The 19,607-nt window shown below is 53.3% G+C and overlaps 1 protein-coding gene and 1 pseudogene across 1 annotated transcript in view; one reads left to right on the forward strand and one right to left on the reverse strand.

Moving 5' to 3' along the window:
* The window catches only part of LOC119842653, a 1,040,433-nt pseudogene that overhangs the window by 991,224 nt on the left and 29,602 nt on the right, over positions 1–19,607 (reverse strand).
* LOC119842869 (C-type lectin domain family 2 member E-like) overlaps positions 1–19,607 on the forward strand; it is a 268,909-nt gene that overhangs the window by 202,918 nt on the left and 46,384 nt on the right. The window lies entirely within an intron of this gene.

The raw sequence follows: 19,607 nt of genomic DNA on the forward strand, positions 1-19,607 counted from the left end.
TCAAATTCCCACTGCTGGCCATTCTCCAGCAGTGGGAAGGTGTGAAGAAGACATTTACATTCCTTCAAAGGGACCACTTGAAGCTCATATCTACAACAGACAGCCTGTCACCATCACTCAGCTGAGAACTGAATTTGTTTCTAGTACAAAGGACTGAACTATAAAAAGAGGTGAGAAAAAAGCTTGAGACTCTCTTTCTCTCCCCCCTTTCCCTCTGTTCATGTCAACTCCTCAAGAACTGAACTTGGGCGGCAGGGGCGGGTTAGGGGAGTCCTGGCTGAAAGGACAGCCACCAGCCTGTCTCGGCATATGGCGAGAGAAAGATTTGCTTTGAATCCATTTTAGCTTGTTAAGTTAGATGTTAATTTGTGTTTTATCTTGCATTTCTTTTGTAAACAATTCTGACTTTTATGCCTCATTACCTGTAGTCACTTAAAATCTTTTTTTTCGGTAGTTAACAATTTTATTGTTTTATCTAACCAGTGAGTTTGGATTTAACTGTATGTGTGTTTAACAGTGTGTTGGAAACTCCATTTGGAATAATGAGGCTGGTGCATGTCATTTTCCACTGATGAAATGACAGACTTCATATGAGTTTGCATTGTTCAGCAGTGTGCTGGACAATGCAAGATGCACATTTCTGGGGGAAAGTCTGGAACCAGAGAATTTTCGGAGGTTCTCCTGTGGTGTACTATAATTTGTGAGTCGCTGACTAGTAGCACTCAATACTGTGAAGCTGGGAGCGAGTTACATGCTGGAGACTGGAGGCTGGTAACTGCCCAGGAGTGGCTGTTCTCACAGTAAAGCAGTGTAAAAGGCAACACAGCTTGGGGAACTGAGGGGAAACAGCTGTTCAACAGTCCAGACTGAGTGTCTGTGACATCAACCACAGTACAATTTCAAAGAGGCTCCTAAAACACAGAGAAAGTAAATCCATGACCCAGAAATCGAAGACTCCAGACAGAGGGCAAGTCTCCCTGGCATTGCTTCTTGCTGACAGAGAAGTCCAGAGACAATCAGTCAGTCCTGGGGAAGCCAGGAACAGTAACCAGTGGCTGGTGGGGTTCAGTGGAGAAAAGGAACAGGAAGGGCAGGGATATTACTGAATGCAGGAGCTCAGCAGTATTAGATGTCAGGATAGCACATATTGCAGCCCATTGGAAAACAGAATCTCAACTATACATACAAAATGATAGGGTCTAAATTAGCTGTTGCTACTCAAGAGCGGGATCTTGGAGTCCTTGTGGATAGTTCTCTGAAAACGTTCACTCAAGGTGCAGAGGCAGTCAAAAAGCAAACACAATGTTGGGAATCATTAAGAAAGGGATAGATAAGAAGACAGAAACTATCATATTGCTTCTCTATAAATCCATGGTACGCTTGAATACCGCATGCAAATGTGGTTGTCACATCTCAAAAAAGATATACTGGAATTGGAAGAGGTTCAGAAAAGGGCAAAAATATGATTAGGGGTATGTTTGGAAGAGCTTCCGTATGAGGAGAGATGAAAAAGATCGGGCCTTTTCAGTTTAGAAAATAAATGAAAGGGGGATATGAGAGAGCTCTATAGAATCATGGCCAGTCTCGTAAGACAGGATACTGGGCTACATGGACCTTTGGTCTGACCCAACGTGGCCGGTCTTATGCACTAGGGAATCTAGTGAACCCAGTGTAATGAGAGGGAGTAGGAAAATCGCTGGGTTTGGAGAACACTGGGAAATTAGAAGCTATAATCAGGAGCAACAGATGATAATTAGTCTAGAAAAACAGAATGTGAAAAATATTAATCAGGGTCATGTGACAATGAGGTAATCAAAAATCCAAGGAGCCTGCAGAGAAAAGAGGTTGTGGCTATTACACGTGCGGATGGAGAAGCAAGATTCTCCATGTCTCAGGAAGTTTCACTACCAACATAAGCCATTTTCACACGCTGCAGTGCAATCCAGACCAGTGAGGACTTGTGTCATCTGTAATCCTGGGTGAGATTCAACGCTCTGCTGTTGGAGCTCCCCTGTCTGGATACCCCCAGCCAGCATTGAAGGACACACTGAGTGTCTGTGTGATAAGTAACCCTGGACCAGCAGCTCTGACTCCAGCAGCCTGCTTGTTACACCCCAAGCACATTCTGGTTCGGGTGGAGGAGGTTCAGGGTTTCAGAGAAGGCCGGGGGTAGAAAGCTTCTGTTGGTTATGCTGGACCTAACCCCCAGTTTTACTTGAGCAAAAAGAGATATCTGACACAGTGCGATACTGCTCCTGTGCTCTGTTCCCAAAGTCTTCTTCAGCAGGGGAAGGTCTCTGGTAGTGTGTGTGTGTGTGTGTGTGTGACTGGCATATTGGGGTGATGCTGAAACAGGACAGAGTAGAGATGCCATTGTAGGGTGGCATGAACCTTATCTCTTCATTTCCCCTTCCAAGAACTGAGGGAACGGGAATCCTTACCCAGCGAGGTCACATTCTTATAGTTCTCCTGCATGACATCTCTGTAGAGAGCTCTCTGAGCAGGGTGCAGCAGAGCCCACTCTTCCCTGGTGAAATACACAGCCACCTCCTCAAAGGTCACCGGCTCCTGAGAGAGCAAAAGTCCAACACTCAGTACCTGGTACCCCACTATTTGTGTGGGAGAGGAGTCAATCAAATGGAAGCCCTGGGTGGATCACGGTCAGAGTCCCACCCCCACGTCGCTCAGAGCATCCTGGAACCACCAGGGTGAGGGGACGAAGAGAGAACCTCTCTCCCAGCAGATCCATCACATACCTACTAGCCACAGACTGATACAGGAGATGGAGCCCCTCGCAGGGTCCAGGGAGAGCTCCCTGGTAGGAAGTCCAACACGCTCTTCAATGCGAGGAGCCGGATATGAAGGGAGGGGAATCTCTCCTAAGCTTCACTGGTGGGTTCCCTCTTCATATCTCACGGCACCCGCTGGTTAGTCGGGTCAGGCTCCCCGACTAGGAGTATGGTTAGTTTTCCTAGCCCCATGTAGGTGGGTTATTTTCTGTTCAACAAATTAGAGCATTTCCACTTCAGAAGCTCATGGGTCTGTTCCCAGAATCTAGGCCACTTATTAAATAACTCCCAGCAGGTTTGCCACCCCCTGTCCTCCTCCCTTTCTCCACTTTGTGAATTTCCTGCCCCGGTCCAACCTCCAAATCTGACTACGCAAACCTTCCCATCTCCGGTGTATTTGCTGTCCCTCTCCCTCCAGAAGGAACCCACCAAAAACTCCCCAATAATCCCTACCTGAGCTGGCGCCACTGCAGCCATTTCTCTTCCCTGTCCCATGGGAGGATAGAAGGAGCTGGAGTGAAACATGGATGTCGTTCTGCAGCCTGGGAGGGTGAGAAGCGTAATTGTGGGGGTTTCAGAACAGGCTTTAGTTAATTTCACATCAGAATTCTCCCAGGGCCCTTTCCCTGCAGACTGATATCCTAGATTCTGCTGGGCTGGAAAAATGCTTGATCTCTTTATTACAGTATAGACCTGGCCCCTCCTGCCAGGCTAAGCCCACAGAGAGATTTTTAACCTCCCTTCTCCCTCCCCCACCCCGTAACAAAGTCTCTGAACACAGTGCTAGAAAAGAGTAGAACCAAAGGAGTCACTGTGGGGGATTCCCTCGGACACTGACCCCACGGCAGCCAGACCCGAGCAGGGGGAATATAGAGTCAGGAACTGGCTTTTCCTCTGATCCTTTTCTTGTTCACTGGAAAGTGATTCTGCTCAGGGCTGCTGCAACACATTTTTCTGAGTGGACTAGAGCTGGAAATCTCTCTTCCCACTCAGTTCTACCACTGCCCCTTTCAGTCTCTCCTTCCCCGTCCTCTCTCCCTGCGAAAGTTCCATTCCTGGGTTCTTTGCAATCCCACGGCTGGATTTTCTCCTGGCAATTGCTAATGGGAGGAGAAATGAGGAGGGGCTGTTTGTGCAGAGTCACTTTCTTGCCAGTTCCCAGCACTTTCCCTGAGGTCTTTCAGTTACCTGAAGTTTGTGGCTCAGAATTTGTATTAACCAGAGCCCAGGTCTGCCCCAGGGGGCTAGTACCAGCTGGAGAAAGTCAGCACCTGGGCCGGGCAGAGAAGAAGCTTTCATTAAGGTCACTTCCTAGCACAGAAGCCCCGCTAGGATAGCAGCAGCTGCTAAACCTGGTCTCCCAGATCACAATGGAGGCTGCAGCATCTGACCCAGGAAGCTGAACCCCAATATCCTTAGGAGAGAGGGACCGAGCGTTTGAGCAGCCTTCTCTCCTTTAGTTCTCTGGGGAGAGCAGCTAATGAGAGCACCTCCTCACAGGGAGAATTGCTAATCTCATTTGCCCCACTGTTCATCTGGAGTCACTCCTTGTCTCTCCATATAGTGACTCTGGATTAACAATGGTCTCAACTGTGTTGGCAGTTTGGGACCAGCAAGTGTGATTGGGACAGTTGTTTCTATGTGGGACACTTGCTCCTCCCTTCCCCCATCCTGGCAGAGAACAGCATCTCATCCTATCCTCACTGCAGGGGAAGCCATGTTTTGGGGGATTGTTCCCTGAGTCAATTTCTCACCTAAACAAACACAAATCGCTGCAGATAAAATGGTGGGAAAATCCCCCACATCGGAGGAGATTTTAAACTGACATTTGAGAATTATGGAGAGAACAGGGGGAAATCAGGAGAGAGTTGATCATTTGAGGGGAAGGGGGGGATCTCCCCGGATTTTATAGCCACGTGTGAGATAAGGAGAGAGAAAAGGGGAAGAACTAGAGAGAATCTGTATCAGTGTGTGAGTGGCACAAGCAGGGAAAGGATCCAATTAACTCACCTCCCGCCCTCCCTGCTCCCCCGGGGATTTCCTGAGGCTGCACAGAGACAGTCCAACCCCCCCACAGCAGACCCCCCAAATCCCAGCGGCGCGGGGGGAGCCGGGCTGCAGCTCCACTGGGGCCGAGGCAGCTCCGCGGCTCTCCCAGGTGTGCTGTAGGACGCGGCCCCGCGGAGGAACGTGCTCCTGGCCGCAGCCTGGGGCCGGGCCGTCTCCACGGGGGCCGCTCGCTCCCCGCTCCCCCTCCCGGGCCTGCCCATGCCCTGCGGCCAGCAGAGAGGGGCCCCCCCGGCCCGGCCCGGCCCGGCCCGGCGGTAGCGGCGTCTCCCAGCCTCTGCCCATTAACCCGCTTCCCCTTTAGAAATCACTCCGGGGAACGAGACCCCCCCGGGCAAGGACAAAGCGCTGCAGGGAAAGCTCGGGGGAAACACCCCAGCGGGGCTCTGGCGAAGTGGGGAGACCGCGGGGCACAGGCGGGGGAGGGGACCAGAGACCGGCTCAGGAATTGGAGAGACGCGGGGGGCGGGGGTCGCCCTGGCTGTGGATCGCTGCTGTCTCGAGAGAAGGGGGGCAGGACGGGAGAGGTTGGGGTCCCCGCGGGGATCTCAGCCCCCCCATTTCTCTCCCCGCTCCTCGGGGGGCCCCGGCCCTTCTCCTGCCCCGGCCATGCCCGGGCTGCCCAGACCTGTCCCACCCGCCCCTTTCCCCAGGTCTGCCCCCTTTGCCCCCCGCCCGGCCACACGCAGGGAGCCCGGGGGGGCTGGTCCCCTCCCCCAGGGCAGAGCCGGGCGGGGGGGGGGTTGGGCTCCTGCTGGGACAGCAGCTCCGAGCCCCCCCCGAGAGCAGGTCCCGGCGCTGCCAGATGCCGGGTCCCCGCGGACACTGGGGCAGCGTCACCGCCCCGCCCCCGGGGCTCGCTCCGGTACCTGGAGGCTGCAGCTCCGCAGCGGGGCGGGCAGAGCCCGGGGCGGCCCCGGCGGGAGCAGGGCCGGGGGCGGGGTGTGTGTGGGGGGGGCCGGGGGGGTTAATGAAGGTCGCCCCGGCACAGATCCACCCGCTCAGCCCGGTGCCGCAGCAGCGGGTGAGCTCTGCCTGTGCGCACGCGTGAGTCTCGCCCCGCCCCCCCTCCCTGTGCGCATGCCCAGAGCTCGAGCGGCGGAAAACGCTTCCCCGCCTCGCCCTCCCCGCCTCAACGTCACTTCCGCTCGCGGGAGAGTCCGGGACGTCGCCCGGCAGCCTCCGCGGGCGCGTCCGCCTTCTCCAGCTTCGCTAAGGGAGGGTCCCGGGGTCAGCCTGATTCCCCGCCCCCCCGCCGCAGAGACCCCCCCACCCCCAGCCGGCGCCTCTCAGACCCCCCCATTCCAACGCCCCCCCCCGCGTGGCTAGTTGCTGGGGCTCCCGCGGGCGCCGCGTAGGGAATGTGGCCCCGGTGGCACGTGTCGCTCCCCGGGGCCGCAAACGCCTGCAGGGAGCCCGTTCCTGCGCCGTGGGGGTCTGTGGAATTGCTACCTGCAGAAATGGGCTCGCGGCCGCAGTTCCCGAGAGGGACAGGTTGGAAGACGCCGCGTCTGTAAAAAAAAAAAAAAAAAAAAGTTTCCGAGGAGCAGCCGGGTGAGTCTGTATTCGCCAAAAAGAACAGGAGGACTTGTGGCACCTTTGGAGCCGAACACATTTATTTGAGCATCAGCTTTCGTGATGCATCCGATGACGTGAGCTGTAACTCGCGAAAGCTGGTGCTCAAATAAATGTGATCGGCTCCAAAGGTGCCACAAGCCCTCCTGGTCTTTTTCGTAAAAAGACGCTACTGGACTTGTGGATGCTTGAACGCTGCTGTCCTCAGTCTTCCCTCCTAGCTCGTGTTTTCCAGACCTTAAACTTTCACAGACTCTGTAAGTGCACGCTCTAGGCCATTATCTCAATCATTAAGATTTTCAGTAGAAACATCTCCACAACTGATCTCTGGAGAACCCCACTCGTTATGCCCATCTTATTGCTCGGTCTGTCCATCGAGGTTTCATTCCCATAGTTTGTTTATGAGAAGGTCATGGGAGACCGGATCAAAAGTCGTACTCAAGGCAAGGTAGACCACTTGTAGACTTGTTATACTGTTAAAGAAAGCTATCAGGTTGGTTTTACATGTGAGACAGCTTGAAATACCTGTTCTAGCAAAGTTGGACCTGTCGCTGCTGCACCATTGGTTTGTGAGACTGCGATCTGTAGGAATCAGCTACATCAGATGGCCATTTTTGAAGCAAAGATGGACCTCTCGCTGCTGCGGGTAGTGAATTCTTACCATTAGCAGTTCCTGAGAGCTGCGAAGGGCCGTACCTGTTAGCCTTGTGGTGTTCTGAACAACAGTGATTAGCTATTATGCTAACAGAAAGTGAGATGGATTGGGTATGAGCTAAAGATACGACACTCTTAACTCCTTTGCTGACAAAACATGAAAATAACCTTTTCCTTGCATATGTTTCTGGATGGTACACAGCTGTGGCCAGCTCAATCAGGGCCCAGTTGGCCCTGATAAGGGGGCTGTGAGCCAGAAGCTGGAGAAGTCTCACTCTAGCCCTGGAGTGAGTGGGAAGGGGAGCAAGGTACCTGAAGTGGAGCAGGGCTGGGGAAGGGCAAGGCGAGCTGGGAAGCTCCAGCCTTTTAACCCCCCAGGCTGCAGGCTTTGGTGAAGGCCTATGAAAAGGTACTGGGGCTGCAGAGGGGTTTGGGCTGCGGCCCAGTGCCACTTACCTAGAGTGGCTCTGGGGTGGCAGCGGCACGCACCGGGGCCAGGGCAGGCACCCTGCCAGCCTGCCCTGGCCCCGCGCTGCACCGGGAAGTGGCCAGAACCGCGTCCCTGAGCGGCTCCTGAGGGAGGGGAGGGCACAGGGCTCCACGTGCTGCCCTTGTCACGCCTCCAGGTACCTCCCCTGAAGCACCCATTGGCTACAGTTCCCCGTTCCCAGCCAATTGGAACTGCGGGATGTGGTGCCTGAAGGCAAGAGCAACCCACGGAGCCCTCTGCCGCCCCCCAGCCCCGGGGTCCCAGGTACCAGCCGCTTCTGAGAGCAGTGTGGGGCCTGCAGCACCACAGGGGTACATGCGCCGACTCTGTGGGTGCTCCAGGGATGGACCACCCACGGAAAAAAATTAGTGGGTGCGCAGCACCCCCCGGGGAGATCAGCTCTTTGCAACCTCCAGTCAGCTATTGAGCATGCGCAGCAGCCCTCATGAGCCCTTTGGCTGGCTGCAGCCAATCAGCTGTTTGGCACGAAGTCCCCACCTATCAGCTGTTTCCCCTACTGCTGCTGAAGCTCCCAGCAGGCTCCCACTGCAGGCAGGTGTGAGGCCTTTTAATTTTCAGGGCAGAGGAAGCTGGGCAGGGGGGACACGCAGCCTGGTCACAGCAGCTTCTGGGCTGGCTGCGGAGGGATGGGGCAGATGGGGTGGGCAGCCTCTCGGCAGGGGACTGGGGAAGATAGGCAGGCAGCTTCTGGGCTGGCCCCAGGGGGTTGCTGGGGGGAGTACGGACCAGAGGGTTTCTCAAGGACTGAGCCAGCCATTCTCAGCCCACCTTGGTGTCTCCCCCAGGACCTGTGCTCCCCCTCCAGCCAGGAGAAATCAGCTGCAAACCCCTTTAGTGCTGGGCAGAAGGACAAACAAAAGGATGTGGCTCCTTTAAGAAAAGTTTGCCCTTGTGCTTGATGAGCGAACTTGGGCTGGGGCCAGCAGCTTGCCCCGTCCCCGTGCTCTGTCCAGCCACTCGGGTGTGCCAGGTGTAGTGTAGTAAATTGCTCTGCATAGAAATGTGCTACTTACCACGTACTGAGCCCTACATCTGCTGAAGCCACTGCCCTTCACCCTGCCCTTATTAGCCCTAAGATTCTGCAGACGGCTTTTGACAGGAATTAAAAAGTTGCCAAGGGGGCAAATCAGAGCAGGGGGGCGGCCAGGGTCTGAGCAGAGGGCGGAAATTGAGTGGTCAAGGGGGTCAAGCAGCTGGAGGCAGCATTAGGAGAGGGGCTAAAGGGAAAATCAGGGCTTGTGGGGGGAGGAGGCGGAGTTAAGCCCAGGAGTGAGGCAATGGCAGAGGGAGTCAGAGGGCAAAATCTGGCACAGGGGGTAGCAGTTACCCGAGTGGGACTGAGACATCAGTGCTTGCAAAATAGTTTGTTGGGGGGGGGGGCAAGAGGCTTTTTTATTTCCTCTCTCCCAGGCAGAACCTCTCAGCATCGGCTTCCCAGGACTGTGTTCTTAAAGGCACAGGCATCCCAATGCCTAGTCAATGCATCTCCTCTTTGTCTACTGAGGCTCTGTCTACACTCCAAATTTCAAAGCATTGTCGTGGGTGCCAGTGCTCCTGGTAATCCACCTCGACGAGGGGATTAGCTCTGAGTACTGGGAGCTGAACCTGTCCATACTAGCGCTTTAAAGCACTCAAACTTGCTGCGCTCCGCGAGGGGGAAGGGATGATTTTTCACGCCCCTGAGCCAGCAAGTTAGAGTGTTTTAACTTGCCAGTGTAGATAATCCCTGAGACTGAATTCAGTGAAACATGTTACAGATTACATGTGTTTATCTGGATGATGGGAAGACAGACACTTCAGCTCAGCTCAGCATACTGAGAATGAGAAGGATCTGACATTATCAACCAATGAAGAATAATCCAGGTGTGTCTAACATAGCTTGGGTCCCCATTATACAGACATAGGCCTTTTTCTCACTGCTAATAAAACTAATGAAAACAACACAACACAAGTTAAGTTTTAACAGCAAAGACAAAGGCTAAAGAAAATGTCTCAAAAATTAAATGAGAGAGCAATGAGGTGACAGGCGAGTACCACAGTTCTGAGTGTAATTTTGGTGGTGATATCTCTTTGCTCCTTATGTGTGTGTAACAGTGACAAAAGTGGAAGTCTGTATAAAGCACAATGGTAGATTTTCCGCCTATGATTTTGCTTTCCAGAGGAATTAAGTATTTCACATACTATGTAGAATGTTTTTCACTACTCTCAATGTTTTGTGTGCATTCAATTTTTTTTATTAATAGACTGTATGACCTACTATGCAGTGGAAAGGGACTAATAAATATTTCTTTTTAAAGATGAAAAGGGTTTTCATTAAGGGTTTTTAATGGAAAAGGTTTTTTAAACAGTCCTGAAAATATAGGAATGTTGGCTTGGTTCTCTCTACTCCAAAAAATGTGTTTGCTATCAAGTGTTTGTCTAATGGCTATTTTGAGAATGGCGACTAAGCATCTTGTCATACAGCGAAAGCGTCAATTAAGATTTCTTGGGTAATAAACATGTAAATAAGGTTGTGATACTGGTCATAAACCATGGGGGGATTTAAATCAAATTGATTTAAATCATGATTTAAATTGATTTAAATCATGATTTAAATCACTAGTCATGAAGACTTGATGTAATCCTGGTGTTCTAGATAAAAGTGCATTCCTGTTGGTTGTTATCGCCTTCATACATATTCTTCACAACTCAGAGTTAGATCCAGGGGTATGTTATAATTTGTTCTGCTTGTGCAGATACTCTGTATTTCAGATCCCTGATGTAAAATTGCCAAACTGCATGTCTGAACCTGGGCCTGTATGATTTCAGTCAGTTGGATAATTTGGTTATTTTTCTTCATTAGTTTGTACAGACTTGTCCAACTGACCCACAAAGAAAAGTAAAAGTTTAGATTATTGCTGGTATCCAGGGTGTTAGTTCTTTTACCCTCATGAGTTGGGAAGTAATAGGTTAGGGTGGGAGCTTTTAACATAGTTATATTACACACACGTTGCTCTACTGCTGCTTCTTGCCTCAAAATCTCCCCTAATCCAGTGGCACAGTAGCGAGGTCGAGACTCACCAGCGCAGCGCCTCCTGCTGGTCGTCCAGGGAATTAGCTCTCCAGCGTACCGAGCACCTGCTCCTGGCCAGCGTCTCGCCTGCCGCGGCCCCGGGGAGCGACGTCATTGAGTCAACGCGGGGCGACACGCGCCACCAGGGCCACATTCCCTACGCGGCGCCCGCGGGAGGGGGTTGGAAGGGGGGGGGCTGAGAGGCTGGGGGCGGGGGGGGGTCTCTGCGGCGGGGAAAGTAATTAGAGGCAGCTGCCTTTACCGGGACCGGAGAGAGCGGAAGCGCCCCCGGGGCAGGATGGGAGATGGAGTTCCTGACTCTCCCGCGAGCGGAAGTGACGTTGGAGCGGGGAGGGCGAGCCGGGCTCGTGCGGGGCCCTTGGCGTCTCTCCTAGGGCGAAGAAGCGTTTTATGCCGCTCGGGCTCTGGGCATGCGCAGATGGAGGGGGCGGGGCAGTAAGGGAGTCCCGCAGGCGCAGGCGCAGAGCTCGCCCGCCGCTGCTGCTGCTGCAGCGGGACCGGGCTGAGCAGGCGGGTCTGAGCCGGGGCGACCTTCGTTAACCCCCCGCCCCTGCTCCCGCCGGGGCCGCCCCGGGCTCTGCCCGCCCCGCTGCGGAGCTGCAGCCTCCAGGTACCGGAGCGAGCCCCGGGGGCGGGGCGGTGACGCTGCCCCAGTGTCCGCGGGGACCCGGCATCTGGCAGCGCCGGGACCTGCTCTCGGGGGGGGCTCGGAGCTGCTGTCCCAGCAGGAGCCCAACCCCCCCCCCCCGCCCGGCTCTGCCCTGGGGGAGGGGACCAGCCCCCCCGGGGTCCCTGCGTGTGGCCGGGCGGGGGGCAAAGGGGGCAGACCTGGGGAAAGGGGCGGGTGGGACAGGTCTGGGCAGCCCGGGCATGGCCGGGGGAGGAGAAGGGCCGGGGCCCCCCGAGGAGCGGGGAGAGAAATGGGGGGGCTGAGATCCCCGCGGGGACCCCAACCTCTCCCGTCCTGCCCCCCTTCTCTCGAGACAGCAGCGATCCACAGCCAGGGCGACCCCCGCCCCCCGCGTCTCTCCAATTCCTGAGCCGGTCTCTGGTCCCCTCCCCCGCCTGTGCCCCGCGGTCTCCCCACTTCGCCAGAGCCCCGCTGGGGTGTTTCCCCCGAGCTTTCCCTGCAGCGCTTTGTCCTTGCCCGGGGGGGTCTCGTTCCCCGGAGTGATTTCTAAAGGGGAAGCGGGTTAATGGGCAGAGGCTGGGAGACGCCGCTACCGCCGGGCCGGGCCGGGCCGGGCCGGGGGGGCCCCTCTCTGCTGGCCGCAGGGCATGGGCAGGCCCGGGAGGGGGAGCGGGGAGCGAGCGGCCCCCGTGGAGACGGCCCGGCCCCAGGCTGCGGCCAGGAGCACGTTCCTCCGCGGGGCCGCGTCCTACAGCACACCTGGGAGAGCCGCGGAGCTGCCTCGGCCCCAGTGGAGCTGCAGCCCGGCTCCCCCCGCGCCGCTGGGATTTGGGGGGTCTGCTGTGGGGGGGTTGGACTGTCTCTGTGCAGCCTCAGGAAATCCCCGGGGGAGCAGGGAGGGCGGGAGGTGAGTTAATTGGATCCTTTCCCTGCTTGTGCCACTCACACACTGATACAGATTCTCTCTAGTTCTTCCCCTTTTCTCTCTCCTTATCTCACACGTGGCTATAAAATCCGGGGAGATCCCCCCCTTCCCCTCAAATGATCAACTCTCTCCTGATTTCCCCCTGTTCTCTCCATAATTCTCAAATGTCAGTTTAAAATCTCCTCCGATGTGGGGGATTTTCTCACCCATTTTACCTGCAGCGATTTGTCCTTGTTTCGGTGAGAAATTGTTCCCTGAGTCGGTCTCCCAAACATGGCTGCCCCTGGAGTGGGGATGGGATGAGATGCCTGTTCTCTGCCAGGGTGGGGGAAAGAAAGGAGCAAGTGTCCCCCGTGGAGACTGCCCAGACCCCGGTTTCCCAATCCCACTTGCTGGTCCCAAACTGCCAATGCTGTTGCCCCCAGCTATCTGTGGACCATCACCTGCCCATCCCCTACTGCTGCCCCCTTCCCTCACCCAGGAAGCCTTCCAGCTCCTCCTCCTTTGCCCTCTTAAATCACCTCCTCAAAGGGTTCCCTGCTGCCCGTGTGAATTGTGGCAGGTGAGGAACCATTCTTTTCTGTTGATGTATTGGACAGTCATATAAAATCCAGTCCAACAGTCCCCCTTTTCCAACTGCTTATTTCACAGCTATCTAAAATTACTTCTGATCTTGGTGTTTTTCTCTCATGATATCAGTTACTTAGTTTGTGACAGGTATTCTTTGCAAATCTCAAAGATTGTTATGAAATCCCTAAACATTTGCTGCACTTTTTCTCTAGTTGTCTATTTCTAATTGAATATGCTCTGAGATTTTCCCTGTCTCTCTAATTATAAAATACTAAGAAAATCTCAGATTTACATCTTTTCTCAGATTCTTGAACATGTTGCCCATTTCCTCTCAATTCATTTTTCAAATACTGATGTGAAATACATTCAGATTTTACCTCCTATCAACAACTGATATAAAATTCCTCTGATTTTCCACTTTCCTCTCTCTAATTTGTAAAATGGGAGGGGGGGTCCCAGCAAAAGGCATGGCAGAAGCTTTGGGGTCTGCTACTAAGCATGCTCCTTCTCTCTGATAAGCTTGTGCCAGAATCCTGGCTCCAAGCATTCCCCAACCACATGCCCAGTCACTGTGATAACTTTCTATCCACTTATCAAACACTGTGAGGTGAAATCACAGATTTTGCTTTTCTCCCCTCTTGAAAACTGCAGGACCTTCCAGTTCCTTAGGAAAAATTGGTGCCTCGAGTCCTTCTCCTAGATCTGGGAGGTGGGAGGGGGTTAGCACTGCCACACAATGACCTCTTCCACAACAGTCTGGACTCATGCTTTCTGAAATCTGGTTTCATTGAGACCATTGTTAATCCAGAGTCACTGCATGGAGAGACAAGGAGTGACTCCAGAGGAACAGTGGGGCAAATGAGATTAGCAATTCTCCCTGTGAGGAGGTGCTCTCATTAGCTGCTCTCCCCAGAGAGCTAAAGGAGGGAAGGCTGCTCAAATGCTCGGTCCCTCTCTCCTAAGGATATTGGGGTTCAGCTTCCTGGGTCAGACGCTGCAGCCTCCATTGTGATCTGGGAGACCAGGTTTAGCAGCTGCTGCTACCCTAGCGGGGCTTCTGTGCTAGGAAGTGACCTTAATGAAAGCTGCTTCTCTGCCTGGCCCAGGTGCTGATTTTCTCCAGCTGGTACTAGCCCCCTGGGGCAGACCTGGGCTCTGGTTAATACAAATTCTGAGCCACAAACTTCAGGTAACTGAAAGACCTCAGGGAAAGTGCTAGGAACTGGCAAGAAAGTGACTTTGCAGAAACAGCCCCTCCTCATTTCTCCTCCCATTAGCAATTGCCAGGAGAAAATCCAGCTGTGGGATTGCAAAGAACCCAGGGGGACTTTCCCAGGGAGAGAGGACAGGGGAACCGGGTGGGAAGAGAGATTTTCAGCTCTAGTCCACCCAGACACGTTTTGCAGCATCCCTGAGCAGAATCGCTTTCCAGTGAACAAGAAAAGGATCAGACAGAGGAAAAGCCAGTTCCTGACTCTATATTCCCCCTGATCGGGTGTTGCTGCCGTGGGGTCAGTGTCCGAGGGAATCCCCCACAGTGACTCCTTTGGTTTTGCTCTTTTCTAGCATTGTGTTCAGAGACTTTGTTACGGGGTTGGGGGAGGGAGAAGGGAGGTTAAAAATCTCTCTGTGGGCTTAGCCTGGCAGAAGGGGCCAGGTCTATATTGTAATAAAGAGATCAAGCATTTTTCCAGCCCAGCAGAATCTAGGATATCAGTCTGCAGGGAAAGGGCTCTGGGGGAATTCTGATGTGAAATTAACTAAAGCCTGTTCTGAAACCCCCACAATTATGCTTCTCACCCTCCCAGGCTGCAGAACGACGTCCATGTTTCATTCCAGCTCCTATCCTCCCATGGGACAGGGAAGAGAAATGGCTGCAGTAGCGCCAGCTCAGGTAGGGATTATTGGGGAGTTTTTGGTGGGTTCCTTCTGGAGGGAGAGGGACAGCAAATACACCAGAGATGGGAAGGTTTGCACAGTCTGATTTGGAGGTTGGGCCGGGGCAGGAAATTCACAAGGTGGAGAAAGGGGGGAGGACAGGGGGTGGCAAACCTGCTGGGAGTTATTTAATAAGTGGCCTAGATTCTGGGAACAGACCGAAGAGGTTCGGAGGTGGAAATGCTCTAATTTGTTGAACAGAAAATAACCCACCTACATGGGGCTAGGAAAACTAACCATACTCCTAGTCGGGGAGCCTGACCCGACTAACCAGCGGGTGCTGTGAGATATGAAGGGGGCACCCACCAGTCAGGCTTAGGGGAGATTCCCCTCCATTCATATCCAGCTCCTCGCATTGAGCAGCATGTTGGACTTCCTACCAGGGAGCTCTCCCTGCACCCTGCGAGGGGCTCCATCTCCTGTATCAGTCTGTGGCTAGTAGGTATGTGATGGATCTGCTAGGAGAGAGGAGGGGCTCTCTCTTCGTCCCCTCACCCTGGTGATTCCAGGATGCTCTGAGCGAGGTGGGGGTGGGACTCTGACTGTGATCCACCCAGAGCTTCCATTTGATTGGCTCCTCTCCCACACAAATAGTGGGGCAGCAGGTACTGAGTGTTGGACTTTTCTTCTCTCAGGGGCTGGTGACCTTCGAGGAGGTGGCTGTGTATTTCACCAGGGAAGAGTGGGCTCTGCTGCACCCTGCTCAGACAGCTCTCTACAGAGACGTCATGCAGGAGAACTATAAGAATGTGACCTCGCTGGGTAAGGATTCCCATCCCCTCAGTTCTTGGAAGGGGAAATGAAGAGATAAGGTTCATGCCACCCTACAATGGCATCTCTCCTCTGTCCTGTTTTAGCATCACCCCAATATGCCAGTAACAGACACACACAAACACACTACCAGAGACCCTCCCCTGCTGAAGAAGACTTTGGGAACAGAGCACAGGAGCAGTATCGCACAGTGTCAGATATCTCTTTTTGCTCAAGTAAAACTGGGGGTTAGTTCCAGCATAACCAACAGAAGCTTTCTACCCCGGCCTTCTCTGAAACCCTGAGCCTACTCCACCAGGACCAGAATGTGCTTGGGGTGTAACAAGGAGGCTGCTGGAGTCAGAGCTGCTGGTCCAGGGTTACTTATCACACAGACACTCAGTGCGTCCTTCAATGCTGGCTGTGGGTATCCAGACAGGGGAGCTCCAACAGCAGAACGTTGCATCTCACCCAGCATTACAGATGACACAAGTCCTCACTGGTCTGGATTGCACTGCAGCGTGTGAAAATGGCTTATGTTGGGAGTGAAACTTCCTGAGACATGGAGAATCTTGCTTCTCCATCCGCACATGTAATAGCCACAACCTCTCTTCTCTGCAGGCTCCTTGGATTTTTGATTACCTCATTGTCACATGACCCTGATTATTATTTTTCACATTCTGCTTTTCTAGACTAATTAGCATCTGTTGCTCCTGAATTATAGCTTCTAATTTCCCAGTGTTCTCCACACCCAGGGATTTTCCTACTCCCTCCCATTACACTAGTACATAAGAGCGGCCACGCTGGGTCAGACCAAAGGTCCATGTAGCCCAGTGTCCTGTCTTTCGAGAGTGGCCATGATTTTATAGACCTCTCTCATAACACTCTCTTTCATCTCTCCTCATACGGAAGCTCTTCTATACATACCCCTAAGCATAAGCATTTTTCCCTTTTCTGAACCTCTTCCAATTCCAGTATATCTTTTTTTCAGATGTGGCAACCACATTTGCATGCGGTATTCAAGATGTGGGCGTACCATGGATTTATAGAGAAGCAATATGATAGTTTCTGTCTTCTTATCTATCCCTTTCTTAATGATTCCCAACGTTCTGTTTGCTTTTTGACTGCCTCTGCACCTTGAGTGAACATTTTCAGAGAACTATCCACAAAGATCCAAGATCTCGCTCTTGAGTGGAAACAGCTAATTTAGACCCTATAATTTTATATGTATAGTTGGGATTATGTTTTCCAATGGGCTGCAATACGTACTATCCTGACATCTAGTACTGCTGAGCTCTTGTATTCAGTAATATCCCTGCCCTTCCTGTTCCCTTTCTCCACTGTACCCCACCAGCCCATGCTTACTGTTCCCAGCTTCCCCGGCACTGACTCATTGTCTCTGGACTTCTCTGTCAGCAAGAAGTAATGCCAGAGACTTGCCCTTTGTCTGGAGTCTTTGATTTCTGGGACATGGATTTACTTTCTCTGTGTATTTAGGAGACTCTTTGAAATTGAGTGTCTGCGACATTAACCACAGTACAATCTGGACTATTGAACAGCTGTTTCCCTCAGTTCCTGAAGCTGCGGTGCCTTTTACACTGCTTTACTGTGAGAACAGCCACTCCTGGGCAGTTACCACACAGTCTCCAGCCTGTAACTCGCTCCCAGCTTCACAATATTGAGTGCTGCAAGTCAGCGACTCTCAAATTATAGTACACCACAGGAGAACCTCAGAAAATTCTGTGGTCCCAGACTTTCCCCCAGAAATGTGCATCTTGCATTGTCCAGCACACTACTGAACAATGCAAACTCATACGAAGTCTGTCATTTCATCAGTGGAAAATGACATGCACCAGCCTCATTATTCCAAATGGAGTTTCCAACACACTTTAATCCAAACACGCTGGTTAGATAAAACAATAAAACAAAATTTTTAACTACCGAAAAATAAGATTTTACGTGACAACAGGTAATGAGGCATAGAAGTCAGAATTGTTTACAAAACAAATCCAAGATAAAACCCAAACTAACATCTAATTTAACAAGCTAAAACGAATTCAAAGCAAATCTTTCTCTCACCATATGCCGAGACAGGACTATGTCTGGACAGGACTACTCCGGTGCCTCTCCCTTCGAGGGAGAGCGCTAGTGCTTAATCAACTAGTCCTGTCCATGCTCTGGTACCGGCTCAACACCCTGGTCCCGGCCCCGGGTTTCCTGGCCAACCTCCGGACATCGATTCTGGAGTTCTTTTGGTCAGGACTGCACTGGGTCCCTGCAGGGGTTCTTCATCTACCTCTGGAGGAGGGAGGGCAGGGCCTAAAATGTCTGTTCACTCATGTCCATGTCTTCCGCCTCCAGACCCTTCAGAGGCTCCTTTATGGTGCAGGTAGTCCGGCATGGAGCATACTGGCGCACGCCTTCCTGCGCCGCTTCCGAGGGCTCCGATACGACCAGCAGCTCCTTTATCTCTATCCGAGAGGTCTTCCGCGAGACCTCTCCGGGCTGCCGGTCTTCTACCAGAACCTCCTCCGGACCTGGAAACTCTTTACAACGACCAGGTCCGTGGCGGCCACCGAGGGGGCAGATCTCCTCGCGGAGCCCCTGCTACACAACCCCCAGCTCCGTGTGCAGGTGGCGGAGTCCCGCTCGGTGCGCCAGAGTTTGGTCCTGGCAGAGGTCACAAGAGTCGGAGACCTCCTGGACTATGACCGGGGAGACTGGCTGGATCCCCTGACGCTCGCTCAGCGCATGAGGCTTTCCGGACCTTGTACTCCCCGGCGCATACTTCAGGAGGTGAAGGCCGCTTTGCTGCCCGCTGCTCGGGTTCATCTCGACCGGGTCCTGCACGAGGGCACGCCCCGCCCACCCGCTACCCCAGGCCCGTCGGACCTTTTAATTGGACCCCTGCCCCGTGGACCCAACCGACCCCTTCACTAGAAGCCGGCTGCACGAGATGCAGCCGGTCTGCTTTCAAACCGCGCCAAGAAAACATCTCTACACGCTCGTGCTCCACACCCGCACCCTCGTGTCCCGTCCCGATACAAAATGGCGGGACCTCCTGCCACCTTTGGAGGGTGAGGAGCCCTGGTGGGCCAGCCTATATTCCACCTTAGTCCCAAGGCCCGCCGGGGATGTCAGTTGGCGGCTCCTTCACGGAGCCGTGAGCACGGGCGTGTACTTGGCGCGGTTCACTTCAATCCCAGACACCTGCCCCTTTTGTGGTGTGAGAGATACCCTGGCACATGTATACCTGGAGTGTGCCAGGCTGCAGCCCCTATTCCGGCTCCTCACCAATATTTTATTACGTTTTTGGTTGCACTTCTCCCCTCACCTTCTCATTTATGCACTCCCTATCCGTGGCCCCACAAAGTCACGGGATCTCCTGGTCAATGTCCTCCTGGCCCTAGCTAAAATGGCCATCTACAAAACCAGAGCGAGGAGGTTGGCCGATGGAGTCTCCTGTGACTGTGGGGCCTATTACCAATCCTCGGTCCGTTCACGTATAGTTCAGAGTTCCTCTGGGCGGCGTCCTCTGACTCCCTTGACACCTTTGAGGAGCAGTGGGCGCTGTCCGGGATTCTCTGCTCGGTGTCCCCGTCCGGTTCCCTTCGTTTGACCCTTTGACTGCACTCCTGTCCCTGTTATTTTATTAGTTGTCCCCTGGAATTTTTTGGGTATCTAGGTCCTGTGGATCCCCCCTTTTAGGCTGGGGGGGATCCTTTAGCAGTGGACGGGCTTCGCCCGCCCACTTCCCAGATCCCAATAAGACCATATGCCGAGACAGGCTGGTGGCTGTCCTTTCAGCCAGGACTCCCCTAACCCATCCCTGCCGCCCAAGTTCAGTTCTTGAGGAGTTGTCATGAACAGAGGGAAAGGGGGGAGAGAAAGAGTGTCTCAAGCATTTTTCTCACCTCTTTTTATAGTTCAGTCCTTTGTACTAGAAACAACTTCGGTTCTCAGCTGAGTGATGGTGACAGGTTGTCTGTTGTAGATATGAGATTCAAGTGGTCCCTTTGAAGGAATGTAAATGTCTTCTTCGAACTTTCCCATTTCCAGAGAATGGCTATTTGACCAGCTGTTTGCCTTGCTGTCTCTGAGGGAACTGGTCTGTGGGTATTCCC

The sequence above is a fragment of the Dermochelys coriacea genome, chromosome 14 (genome assembly GCF_009764565.3).
Source record: "Dermochelys coriacea isolate rDerCor1 chromosome 14, rDerCor1.pri.v4, whole genome shotgun sequence".
Classification (NCBI taxonomy): domain Eukaryota; kingdom Metazoa; phylum Chordata; order Testudines; family Dermochelyidae; genus Dermochelys; species Dermochelys coriacea.